Consider the following 13755-nt stretch of genomic DNA (forward strand, 5'->3'; position numbering starts at 1 on the left):
CCACGCATACCTTTACTACGAGGTTTGTAGTAAAGGTATATGTGGTAAAGGTAAAAAGAAAAAATAGGGGGGCTTGGGGGGGTCTCCCCCCCAAAAAAGAAACTCACCTGAAGTCACGTCGGGTATCAGCGTCGTTTAAGAGAAAACGGAAAATAAACTTCCGCTTTCTCTTAACGACGTATGACGTCACCACGCTAGTAATTGTGGTAAATGTAATGCGTGGTAAACGAATTCCGTTGTAACGCATGCGTGGTAAAGGCATGCGTTGCAACGGAATTCGTTGTAACGTCATATATTCTGCTCGCTCTGCCATCCATCAGTTATCAACTGCTGCTGTTCTGGAAAGTGAACAACTTTTTACTATAGACCTTATCTGACACAGAATTCCCAGCGCTCATCCTGTTGAATCTACCAATCGGCCTGCGTTAGATGGTATTAGCCACTAAAAACAGCCGAGACAAATAAACCAGATACATCTCCCCGGTTCCTGGCCAGCTACACTGGCTCAAGTCTGTCCCTGAAGGCCAGTTGGGAGGATTGTATTGTACTGTAGTATCTATATAGCGCATCATATCTCAATGTGGAGCACGTAAGTGCATATTCAGATGAGTAGCAAGCTACACTGTGAGGCAGTGTTTGGTGGCAGTGTGTTATTTGTTATTATCCTATTTGGGAAGTGTTTTGGTGTCATGCGTGAGTCACCAGAGATGTGCTTATATCTTGCTTTGGGGCGCAGTGACTAGCAGTGTGATCGAGGAGGTGTGAGAGACGTGAACGCAAATTATAGTTAGGACCAAATCATTTAGGAAACTACACAGCACAAGCCCAGCCAAAGGCACAAAGGGGTGCTGTGTGAGTGTACACCAAAAAAGAGTGGCTAAAAATGGAAAAGTCCCAGTAATCTACACGGCAACATGCATAAGGTAGAGATACTGTCAAATTTGTAAAACAATGCCACATTGATAAGAGTGGGCGATGGGGACATATGCAGTAGCAGTAAGGGACACAGCCTGCTACTATAGTAACACACCTCATGAACAAGGAAAGAGGTGGAAATGGAATCAAGCTTAGAAATGCGATACAAAATAACAGAATCTTCAAAGGCCCAGATTCAACTACTCATGCTAGGCTGTAAGAAGTCAATGTTTTGAGCAGTTTGTAGCACCCCAAGGTATTCTGATGCTCCCAAAGTCAGATGAGCATCTGTCAGACCATCCCTAGACAGGTCATGGTTTAGACCCTTTCCATACAGGCTGCAGGATAAGCGATGATGCACTTCGTAGGTTGCTGCACTGACAACAAAAGAACAAATTGGCTGGTCTGAGTGACCTTTCTGTGGTCACCCTTCTATGTGAACCCTAAACTTTTTTTGGTTTTGCCTTCACAGCGCTTGCGAAATCTCCTGAAAAAAATGTAAATGGGTCTTGGAGCCTGTCCATTACTTACCTTAACTTACCATTGACGGAAGAATTCACAGTAACGGCAAATAAAATATTTTCACTGATGGCATTTGGGGAACTCATATTTATGTATGTTGGTTTGCATAGCACAGCGGATTTACGAAGTGAAACCTTTTTAATGCTTTACTACTTCCATTTTGACACCTCCTCCCACTCTCCAATGTGTTTACCCACTTACCCCGCCCTCCTGTGGCTTGTCCCTTTCCACCCCAAAAGTGGCTGCGTCATACTGCTTTTTTTTTTCTTTAAGCCAAGTTGCACATCAGCCCCTGCTGCTGCTTATCATGTAAAAACGATCGACAAAGCCAACAGATTTTGCATAGACGTAACCTATTGGCTTTGCCAATGCTTGTTTTACATCCCAGCGACCCTTTCGCTTTCTACTTGTATCTGAGGAGGCATATTCTTCCCCTTCTAGAGTTTCCTCCCAGAAAATGTCTACTTTCATTATTAGAGAATGACATTTCAGTAGAAGAGGTGTTAATAAAGGCAGTGCGGTGAAAGGGAACTTAATATCTTTGCAATGTTTCAGCTCGGACAGAAGCATGAGGTAGACAAAATGCAGTCGATTTAAATACGTACACCGTGCAAAGCATAATTTGTAAAAAGGAATTTGTTTTATGTATGCCTGAACACATGTGAGGCACAGGTTGTGGGCAAAATGAAGGATTATGGAAGGGTGAACTCACTGCGAGACACATATTAGCAAAACATGTATATGACTCATTGCTCAGCATAAGTTCGTGAAATGGTTTGATAGAATTAAGGACCAAGTGGGAGATCTCACGATAGTCTCTGCTGCGGGCGCCCACTTTTCAAGATGAATATGTGGATGATATCTGCGCAGTGCTGTGAAGACCACCAGCGAAATCGTTTAATTGCAAATTTTGGTGGAAATGGTGCACTGCAGAGATGACTAGTGGCCTTGATCACAACTTATGTGACTTAAAGGTCACTTTATGAAGGGGGCTTTGGGCTATATCAATCTCTGAAAATTCCATAAGGAACATTATTCAATTTCAGTGGTTGCTGTTGCAGAACAGAAGGAAGCTAAAAATGTGATCACCAGGGGCAGTATATTACATAAGGTGCCCGGGGGGGGGGGGGGGGGGGTGCAACAGGAATTTGTGCACGCTTTGCGCATCCCCCGGGGCACTTTGATATTACAGACAGGGTCACAGATGCTTGTGCTGCCCCTTCTGTAATACCAATAGCGCTGGCACACATAGAGCGCCAGTTCTAACCCCATGCAAATGAGGGAATCCCTTTGCCTCTGCACCCGTGCCCTATTAGAGATAAGGGTGTAGAGGCAAAGAAGCTTTCAGAGAGCGCACCGAGAGTGCGCTCCCTGAGAACAGCCCTCTGGAGGGGGGAAAGGAAAGGGCGTCCCATGGACTCCCCAGACATCCCCTTGTAGGCAGAAGCAGTCACTGACTGTACCCGCCTGCAAGGTGATCTCTAATCCCATGTAAAAGTGCAGGCAGGTGCCGGCTGTACTCTGAAAACACAGAGCAGCTTTAAAGCAGCCGCTCCGATTTTCACATGAATGCGCTGCTTTCGAGGCTGTCCTGGGGAAGCGCATTCTATGTAATAGGGCGCATCATCCCTGTTTTCACCTGGCGCACCTGTTACACATAATACGGCGCCAGGGGCGTAACTTGATCAGTAAGACTGGCATATCATGTTGTTTTTTTTTATTTATTTCGCAAATGTTTTTTTAAAAATATAGATATGCATATCAGCGGATACAGACAGTACAGAGTATGCAAAAAAAAAAAAAGAAAGACAAAGAGGGGGGTATGTACGGGTTTAACATTCCTTGTGCGCGGTGTCCCCCCAACCGAAAGAAGAAAGAAGAGAGGGGGGTCAGGCTTGTTCGAGATGTGCATCAAGGGCTTCCCACATGCCGTTTTTTGAGTTATGTTCTTTCGAGTATTTGCCTGTGATGTTGTCCGCGCCTCTGAGGAAGGTGACCCAGTTAATCCAGTTTTTGAACGTGGCTTTGGCAGTGTTTTTCCAGTTTGTTAATATGATTTTAACTGCCGCTGTTAGTAGGATGTCAACTAGATCCCTTTCCTCTTTGTTTTCCAGGCTGTGTGTCATGAACCCTGTGGCCAGATCAGCGAAGGTGATTGGTATGTTTTTGCCCAACACGTCGTTGATGAAGTTGTTTACCTTCTTTCAGAAGTTCCTGACTTTTTGGCATTCGAAGATGAGGTGTTCCGGGCTGCCGTTATCTTTTTCGCAATTCCAGCACGTTCCTGTGTTCCTTAAGCCTGTTTTGTGGAGCCTCGCTGGGGTCCAGTAGGCTCTGTGGAGGAGCCAAAATTTTGCGTCCGTGGCTTTCGCTGTCATGTTGGCTTTTTTGCTTATTATTGTTACTACTCCCCATTTCTTGAGTTTGGCGGGAGAGCAGTGGACTTCCCCTATCCACCTCGCTTTCAGGTGTGAAGCCTCTTCCTGTGAAAGTCTAGTTTCTTGTCGTACGTAGATGTCTCCTTTCAGTTTTGCCAGGTAGTCGAGTGTTTTCCTGCTTTTTACAGGGTGATTAAGGCCTTTGACGTTTAGGGACACCACCTTAAGATTTGGTGTTTGCTTGGTTTGTGATAATTGGGGCTGTGTCGGCGCTGTCATGGTGGTTCCTTTTTTTCGCTTCTTGTGCGTAGTTCGTCCGGTAAAGTGCTTAAGCCTACTGTGGGTCCCGTCGAGCTGCTTCGGTCGTTCGGTAGACCCCCCCTTGTGCTATGGGTGTAGGAGGCGGGTATAGGTAGGAAAATAGAGATAGTAAAGACATATATAGAGAGTAAAACATGCTTCTGTACTGTGGTGATCGTTCGTGCTCTCCCATTCTCCTCTTCGCCCCCCCTTCCTCCCCCCTCCCCCCGCATTTAGAAATGTGAGCGTGTGACAGCAAGAGAGATGTTAATCATTATATGACAAGCAGCGCATGTGGGGTTTAAGAGCTAGTGGGAGGAGAAATGAGTGTGGATTGTTCTGCTGTTTTAAATTTTATAAGAGGGCCACTCGCAATCAGAGAGTGGTATGGATAATTTAGTTATGTGAGGAGATTTTAGTACGCTCTGATTTTAGAAATTTATATTGGTATATATATTTTAGATATATTGTTGAGTGACGTCATATTCTAAAGTTTGCTAGATTAATGATAAAAATACAAGTGGGATTAATTTCGATCAATGATGTTTTTATTGTGTAATGCATTTTTATTCATGCTCTTATGAAGAACTTTTAATGGAATATATATTTAACGAATGACATTTGGATTTTATGCTTTTATGATTTGTTTGCTAAATCAAATAAGGCTTGTGAACTGAACTGAGTGAGTATTGTGATGGGTTCTTAAAGCAAACTATTTTTATAAAATGACCATGTTTTAAGAACTTCAAAACATAGACGAGAATGTAACCCCTCCCGGGCCTGCAAGGTCGTTCTCCCTTCTAATTTATGACCCCCATTCATTATATCCCTGTTTTCCTCATTCATTGCAAAGTACACAGGTTATGGTGTAAAAAGGCCACAGTTTATTGCATAATGCAAAAAGCATGGCTCAACATTTCACAACGTGGATGGTCATTCACGGTCCATGTCTTTGTAATAATTTGCATTTCTTGGTAATCATGTTCCACTTGTCCTGTTTCTTTCTAGCCGACAGCGCTAAACCTGAGCAGTGGTCTGTCCCGCAGGTGTTCCAGTGTTTACGGATTCTAGGCTTATCTTGTTACCGACCTCGTGGGTTGCTGTTAGGCCTGGCCTGGGCTGCAAGTGCCGTTACACTTGGCCTGTACCTGTGCTGACCACTCACCTGCTCCTCCATGCACCTGCCGTGCGGCATCCCAAGGGCACTATCCGGGCAGCCCTTCAATCTTGGCTGTTCTTGTGTGCTGTTGCATGCTCACCTGTGCCCCCGCCGTGAGGCATCCCAAGGGCACTGTCTGAGCATCTCTTCTACCTAATTTACTCTTTTTCGTGGGTACCTTTCTGTGCTGCCCCCGCTCTGCCCTTCCCCCTATCCTTACGTCTGCGACTACAGTATTCTGGTGTGGGCGGGTGGGTATCGACAGTGAGGTCAGTTCAATGAATGGTTTGGTAGAGACCAATGCCCCCCCTTTTACCCTCGATTCCCGGCCGCCCCTTGGTTGCCAATTGGGCAACTTTCAAGTTTAAATGTCGAGCCCAATCCCACCACATCAAGCTTTACTTCACGATCTCGTTCCTGATGCCGCGAGGGGCTCCCTGTGGGCCTCTATTGGTCACCTGCGCTTCCCAGCCCACGCTCCATATGTTTATGTCTGAGTATTAAAAAACTCCCAGGTGAAAACCTTACAGACACCATATCAGACCCCACTGAAAGCTCCGGAACCCAATATTTATTTAATAATGCACTACGCCCCCGGTGAGCATGTACAACACCGACTTCAAAACACAAAACTGCGAGGCATATAAGAGTACAGTGCGGCGCCTCCTCTTCAGCACTTCTTATATCCCAGGTATTTACAGTATTGACGAGGGCTGAGACCATCGCAGCCCAGCACCTAACACCAGATTCCAAAATAATTTAGCAACCCTTTTAATATTCTCTAAAAGGCAGCGTTGGTCCGCTGGCATAAAGCCTCTACTTGAGTCAATTGGTGTGACCACAGCTCCCCATCCCAGTTTACCTCACGCCCTCGCATTTCTTCATCCTACCAACTTGTGCTCCAGCAGAGCAGCTGCTATACGTCACTGTAGCTTTCACTTCCTCTTTCGTAACAGCCCTTCCATCCTTGCCTTCTGAATGAGATGTTACCGTCCTGTCGCCTTCACTGCAGCTCTTTCATTTCTTCCTTCAGCCCGACAGACTGGCCAATAGCTCTGCTCCTTCACTCCAGCCCTTTTACCTCACCACCTCCTTTTCCGGCCTCCTCATCTTTTTGCGCTCCTTCATCTCGGCATCTTCTCCCTCATTAACTCATGATATCCAGGGCACGAGTCGGGGGTACACGTAGGTACACGGTGTCCACCCACTCTTTTCACAGGGTTGACGCCGTCCCCCCTGCCAAGAAGTCGGGCCCCAACAGAAATATGCTGAACGTGTCCCCGTGTCAGTTTTAGACACCGGGACACGTTCAGCAGCGCCTGCACGTTGTCTGCGTTCAATCCCCAGCAGCAACTACAGGCAGCGAGGGAGCTTTTTTCCCCACCTCCAGCTGGGCCGAAGTTAAGGGGCAATCAGGCCTCCTTTTGTTTGAATATCCTGACTGAAGACCTGGAACCTCCCACTTCAATTTAAATGCTACGGAGGGGAAACAAAGGCACCCAGCTTGTTATCTCTTCACTGGTACTTAAGAGAGGCAGCTTTTGCCTTTGTTCAGTCCTTGTATATAATAGATACATGCACTGTAAGAAGGTCAGGTGTGTTGGTCTGTCCCAGTATTTACACAAATAATTTCAATAGCACTATTTCTTTTACAGCGCTATGCAGCCCCCAATGCAGGGTATCAGAGCTCTTTACATAACATACAAAAAATGCATTGACAATAAATCATGTACATGTGTATATCATGTACAAGATGAGTTACATGAGAGGGAGACTTACAAGATGTAGGAGTCACATTTCCTTTATACTTCACTGTGGTCTTTTAGAAGGATTACAATTTATGAAGGGCAGGTAACAAAAGGATCTCTGTGTTAAAAGCCGTAACCCACTTTACTATCTACATAAAATAGAAATCTGTCATCTGCGTGTTAGATGATGTGCTTTGCAGGATACATTTACCTTCTCTACTACTTCAAATCTGGAACTTCACAAAACACAGATCTCTCCAGCAAGTGCATTAACTACCACAGTTATCTCACCATTATTACTATTCACAGAGATTTACTGGGCACCTTCACAGCAGATGACTTAACCCAATCAAATATTTTAAAATGTAGTCTCTGCAACTAATTAAGCATAACATCTACTACCATGCTTCTCCTTGTTGCCAATTTCTTTGTGGCAGGGTTTAAAAAAATAAATGTTTTACTTGAGGCCGAGATTTTATGTCGGGATTGCGCCACTTTTTTGGCACAACCCCAATTCTAAAACTCATTTGTTAAATCTCATAATGCACTTAAATGTACTCAAGATATACCTGATAATTATGTGCGAGATCCTAATATCTGATGTCACTTCTTGTGATGTCACTTCCAGTGAGGTCACATTCTGTGATGTCACACGTCCTGACATCATACGCTGTGATGGCACACGTCATGATTTCACTTGCATGCTGCCTAACCTGGATAGTCCCTTCACTTATTTTTTTAGGACTTGTGCCCTGACAATACCCTCTCCTCACTCAGTTTTACTTTCTCTCTTCTGAGCTCTTATCCTCTGCCTACTCTATTTCTCCTCTCCCTTCCTTATCTGAAGTTTTTCTTTCCCTCCTGGTCTTCAGCTGCTGCTCTTCTTCTTCACCCCATCCCTTCTACTTCTTCAGCCCCCCAACTGAGCGGCCCTCTCTTTCCTTCTGAAACTTTCAGCTTCCCTCGTCTTTCTCTTTTTTCATCCCCCCCCTTCGCCTACCTCTTCTTCAGCGCCGCCTCTGAAGCCCACCCTTTAAGAGCCAGGGCCCTTTCTCCGGCCCCTCCCTGCCTCAGCATCTCACAGAGCTGTTGGGGACGCGAGGGGGCGGTCTCTAGTAAGTGACTGCCTTGGTAACGAGAGGCAGGCCACTCAGACCTTCTGAGGGATGTATGACATTACAACGCATGCTTTTACATCGCATGCCTTTACAACGCGGTTTTTACATTGCATACCTTTACAACGCATAGCGCTTCGGGGTGCTGGATAGTGAATAGTTTGTTTTACTATTCCAACTCCAGTCCCCGTGGACACTAGGGAAGGTGTTGGACAGTAAATTAAACTTATTCCCTATCCAAGAGCGCCCCCCAGCGCAATGCGTTGTAATGGTTTGCGTTGTAAAAGTTGCGTCGTAAAGGCACTGCGTGGTAAAAGTTGCCAGCTTCAGTCAGTCCCAAGTGCTGCATTACAGGCGAAGCCACCCAAATTATGTGGCAGCAGAGAACCAAACTATGCGGCTGGTTTGATGACATTATGTGGCAAGAAAAGACAAATTATGCTGCCCAACGAGGCATATTTTGTGAGCGTATTACTTCATTCATTTGTCATTGTTACTTTATAGTAACAACCGGGCAAATATTTCAACGAATTAGTACCTGTTAAACAACCAAATGCTACAATGAGCAACTGAAAGATGACTAGTCAACTTGTGCGACGGGCCTTCCACTGCGCAGGAACAGAGGACACCGTGGGGCATATTTACAAGGAGCTAGCGCTGCAGCAGCGTAATTGTTTTACGCAGTATGCCCAATGCGCCACTTTGTAGAGTCCTGCGGCACATTATACTTGTGCCAGATACTTTGTATGCAGGGTAGGAGTTCCCATGTTAAAATCCACGCAGAACTGACGCAGTGAATTTACATTTCCCTTGCGTCAATCTACGGCTTGACTGTGTCAAAGTCCCTACACCTTCTCAAACCAGGCGTAAGGATTAACGTAGGGCTTTTAACATGGGACTCGCCTCATGTGTTCTGACTATTGTTGGAGTTGCGTCAGTCTAATGGCCAACTTTAGCAATACATCACTTTAGCGCTGACAGATGCATCAGAATTTCTTATGTATCCTTGGATCCTTGCAAATAAATCGCATCCACGGCGAGTGATATGAACAAGGGAAAGCTCAGTGCACGTGAGGTAAAGTTCCTAATAAGGACAAGCAATTGGGGTTTGCAGGAGAAAAGGATTTTAAAGGGAATGGACAGTGCACATGTGTTTGTGAGAGGGACATTTCAATGGGAGATGAGGGTGTGAAAGAAAATGGGATGGTAGGGGGAGTGTGTGGGACAGAAAAGAGGGTCTTTGAGAGAAAGGTGGGAGGTGAAAGTGAAACTAGTGAAGACATGAAAGGGAGATGTGAGAAAGGAAAGTATAAGATACAATGGCAATATGACTGTCAGGAAAAGTAGTGTGTGGTGAGTTGGAGGGACATGAGAAGAAGACTAGAGAGGGAAGGCTATCAGATGATGGCCAATACCAGAGTGTGAATGAAAAGCTTAATAGATGAGGGAATGTGAGATAGATAAAGAAGGGGAGGGGCAATTTTTGGGAAAGAAAGTATGTAGGTGGGTAATTCAGCTGCCACTAGCAAGGGGTGTCTTTCTTCCAATACAAGAAGCAACTGTTTCACAATTGCTAGAGTTGGTGGTACAGAAACATGTACCTTGAATTAAGGATGACAAAAATTATTGTGCTACTGGTCCTGGGTGGTGCTGATAGAGACAGACATAGTAGAGAAGTTTAAGAAAGAGAGGGACAATATGGGAGATAGGGAAAGCATGAAAGATTGAGAAAGGAAGAGAAGAGTCTGAAAGAAGCATCTTTAGTAGATTGAATTGGGATACAAGAGGGCATGAGAGAAGCAGATGTGAAAAAAGAGTTTGGAACAGTTCAGGGTAAGATAAAAGTAAGAAAATACAAATGAAGGTGAAACAAGATATAATGGGAAGAGACTGACAGAGATAGAAATGTAAGCCTAAGAGGTGCACATGAGAAGGAGGGAAAGATAATGAGAAAACGGGAAAATCTAGGAAAGACGAGAATGGATAATGGTAGAAGCTGCAGAGAGAGAGAAAAAGGACTATCTAATACAGAGATGGGGAATATAAAAACAGAAGGGCCAACAGTGGGAAGAGACCATAAGTTCAGCAAAGAGGTATGTTTTTGTTCTTTCCATTTTTTATTTAAACAGGCCATATTCATACTAGGCACATGTCACTCTCTATCCCCTTTCACACTATGAGCCGTCTCTATATTGTTATATAGAAGGACCTAGCTTTAACAAATGTGGGTGTGAAAGACAGCACTTAAATATAAATGAAGTGACAGCAGCAGAACCCTGCTGGATATGACACAATGAGTTACAGCAGTGACAGAGTGTACGAAAGTGCTGTTTTGTATAGTCACCCCCCACGTTTGTGCTTCAATGCGGATGGTTATGACTCTGAAAGTGCACTGGAGCCTGCCGCCCAGGCCCCAGTGCCAGTGCTCTCTACATAAACTATCATGTGCAAATTGACAATCCCAACTGACCAGGACTTCAGCCCTCTTTTAAGTCCCTTGTATATGGTACCAGTTCTACCCAGGGCATGGGTGGTAAAGGGGTCTCCAGGGTTATTAACCGCAAAAGACCAGAAACATGCATGTACCTTATTAAATGTAAAAAGACAATGCATGCCAAACATAATAAAGAAAACAATAACTAAATCAAACACACCTCACTCATCTTCTCCCTTTCCATCAACAAAACAAATCACATTCTCTACCACACAATGCCTCATCTACCAAACCCCTAATGCCACAAACATACCAGCTGACCAGGCTGCCATTGAAGACAACACACAGGGAACCAACCACCGAAGGTGCCATAGAGACCAACTCAGAGCTCAAAATGCATCTCAAACGCCACCGTCCTGCCAACTGTTATACATAAGAAATGAGTGACTTAATCCACGAGCAGTCATCTCAAACACAACAGTCATCCTAACTGTAATACCTATGAAATGAGTGACTTAATCCACGAACAACCATCTCAAACACAACAGCCATCCAAACTGTAATACCTACGAAATGAGTGACGCAGTCATCTCAAACACAACAGTCATTCGAACAGTAAAACCCAAGAAGTAATAGACTTAAACTGCACAGTCATCTCTAACACACCAGTCATCCTAACTGTAACACCTACAAAATGAGTGACTTAATACATGCACAGTCATCTCGCTATAGCAAAAAACACATATATATGTGGGTGATTCACCTATAATCATACCACAACCACACAATGATGGTAACCATGACACCCCATGCCGAGCCTTGTGCCACCGAACACCTTGTACAGCTCCACGCAGCTCCAATTACAAGGTGAGGCGTGCACTAGTAACACGCGAACCATTCAAATGTAGCATTTAACAGGCAAGATGATTTATTAAGTTGTTATCTTGAAGAGCTCCACAAGGAGCAGCCTTCCTGCTGCTCAGCCCATACTCCAACTGACTCTCTCAGACATCCAACACTCCAGGCATCACCACTCACCAGCCTTCCACTCCACACTCCCACATCAGTAAAAACATCTTAGCTCCATCACACACAATATTAATATAAGTCTGAGTTTAACAAAGGTAGGGCATGAATGTCGACTTGAGGACAAATCCTCATCCAAACTAGGAGACCCATAACTACAAACCTGTACAACCAGTGGACAGTAGTATTTTCAGATGCTTCCAGTGCTGGATGTGGAACCCACTGATGAAGCATAAAACACTAAATAGACAAGGGTTAGGAGGTTTGACTATTTCTTTCAGGACGGTTGTAGTGTTTGTATGTTTACATCTGTTCACGGAGAGAGTACAATGGTGCTTTAACTCCTCTCATTCCATTTTCTGTGTGTTAGCTGTATTGTACCTGTTCTGTATGTGTGAGAACCGTGATGTCCCTCCTGCGGCCTGTCTTTTACTTCTTCTCTGTGTTAGGGAAGGCTGCACTGCTGCGTTCATGTTGTATCTTATTGTGACATGAATCTCAGTATTAAAATTATAGAGGTGGGCGAGCCACTAAACATTTGAGCCAGGCTCAAGTCTGAAGCTTGGCTATGGCTCAGATCGAGTTTCTGTTGGAACCTTGAACCTATAACGAATCGAGCGTTCATATGTCTCCTGCATGCCACCCTCGATTTTCTACCCTCATGCACAAAGAGGTAAAAACGAAGCATTATCATTTGAGGTAAAAAGGTGAGACAAATAGATACCCATTTAGTGGCTGATTCGCACAAACCTGCATTAATCATTCCCCACTTAATAAAATTGAGGATCTAAGGCAAAGACTTTATTTTTTTAATCCTGCTTTTTCTTCATTATTGCAAATGAAAGCACTTTCAAATATCAGAGTTGCAAATACCAGCTGTACAAAAAAATATTGTGTTTGATGTGAATATGTGGTGCAGGGCCAAACCTGCTGACGTGGGAGGTGAGGATATGGGTTCGAGTCTCGGCGTTGGTGCAACGTCCTGTGATTCTGGGAAAATCACTTAATATCCCCATGCCCATGGACAGTGCCTATGTAAACTTTGATTTAATAGACTTTAATGTTGGCCTCGCTACAAGAATTTGGGCCACATACAGGGTTCACATGACAACTGTCTTGCCTCATAGTTCACTAAAGGCACTTTACATTACACTTTACATTTGCAAAGGCAACATAATTTTAAGTTCATGTTTAAAACTGTCATTTTTGATGAGTACTCTGCAGTACTATGATGGTCATATTACTTTCAAAGATTCCAAATGTGAAAGAAATACACTTTTTTGAATTGTGATTTGACTTAATTATATTTTATGAGATTTTTGTTGTATGATTCACGTGTCAGACATTTTCAGGGCTCGGCTCATGCACAGGCTCTAGGAGCTAAGCCAGACCCTCAGCTTAGCTCTGGCTCGGCTCACGCTGTTAATTTGTTGGCTCACTCACCTCTATAAAATGACCATTACATAAAAGACATTGTCAATGCTTGTTTTAATGCATTATGTGGATGAAAAAGTGAACCCTCATAAAATATGTGAGTAGAGTTTAATTTGAGTTTTATGTGTGGAACAAACAGCATTTTGAAATAGACTATATGGCTTTGTAAAAGTTTAAAACACAGCTGAAAAGTGGCATAAGGTCATGCATAATTCCTTAGACCAGATCTGGAATTGTAGGCACCAGCACTTTGCAAGCTGGGGTTTTGAGTCATCTTGGCAGCATTCAAAGCAAAACTATATGTCCCACAATTATGAACAATTGTGTTTACCTGTACTATACTCACTCATGTAAAGTGCTCTGCTACCCCCGGGTCCAACCAGCGCTATCTAAAACCTTTAAATAAATACATGTAACATGCTGTTGCTGAAAAGCCAGGAATATCAGATTGTATTATGTCAGGGCCATTAGAATTATGAGGCAAGTGGAGAACCACATTATGCGTAAGGTTGACAAAAGTATATATCTAGGAAACCCAAATAATGAGGCGTAATGCAGCATAATCTGTCCCAGTATCATTTCTTTATTTTGCTTTTTAGCAACTCGACAAAGCTTCACCACATTATTTCCAGTTTTAGGGGCGGCACCTCCACTATGGTGGAGGAGCATCGCCCCACTGGTGAAATACCACAGACAGAAGAAAAGGAAAGTGAAATTAAAACTA

At 44.0% G+C, this 13755-nt stretch overlaps 1 protein-coding gene across 1 annotated transcript in view; it reads right to left on the reverse strand.

Annotated features, from left to right (window-relative positions):
• PLEKHO2 (pleckstrin homology domain containing O2) overlaps positions 1 to 13755 on the reverse strand; it is a 182438-nt gene that overhangs the window by 46036 nt on the left and 122647 nt on the right. The gene's annotated exons all lie outside the window — the stretch shown is intronic.

This window comes from Lissotriton helveticus, chromosome 3_1, assembly GCF_964261635.1.
Source record: "Lissotriton helveticus chromosome 3_1, aLisHel1.1, whole genome shotgun sequence".
Classification (NCBI taxonomy): Eukaryota; Metazoa; Chordata; class Amphibia; order Caudata; family Salamandridae; genus Lissotriton; species Lissotriton helveticus.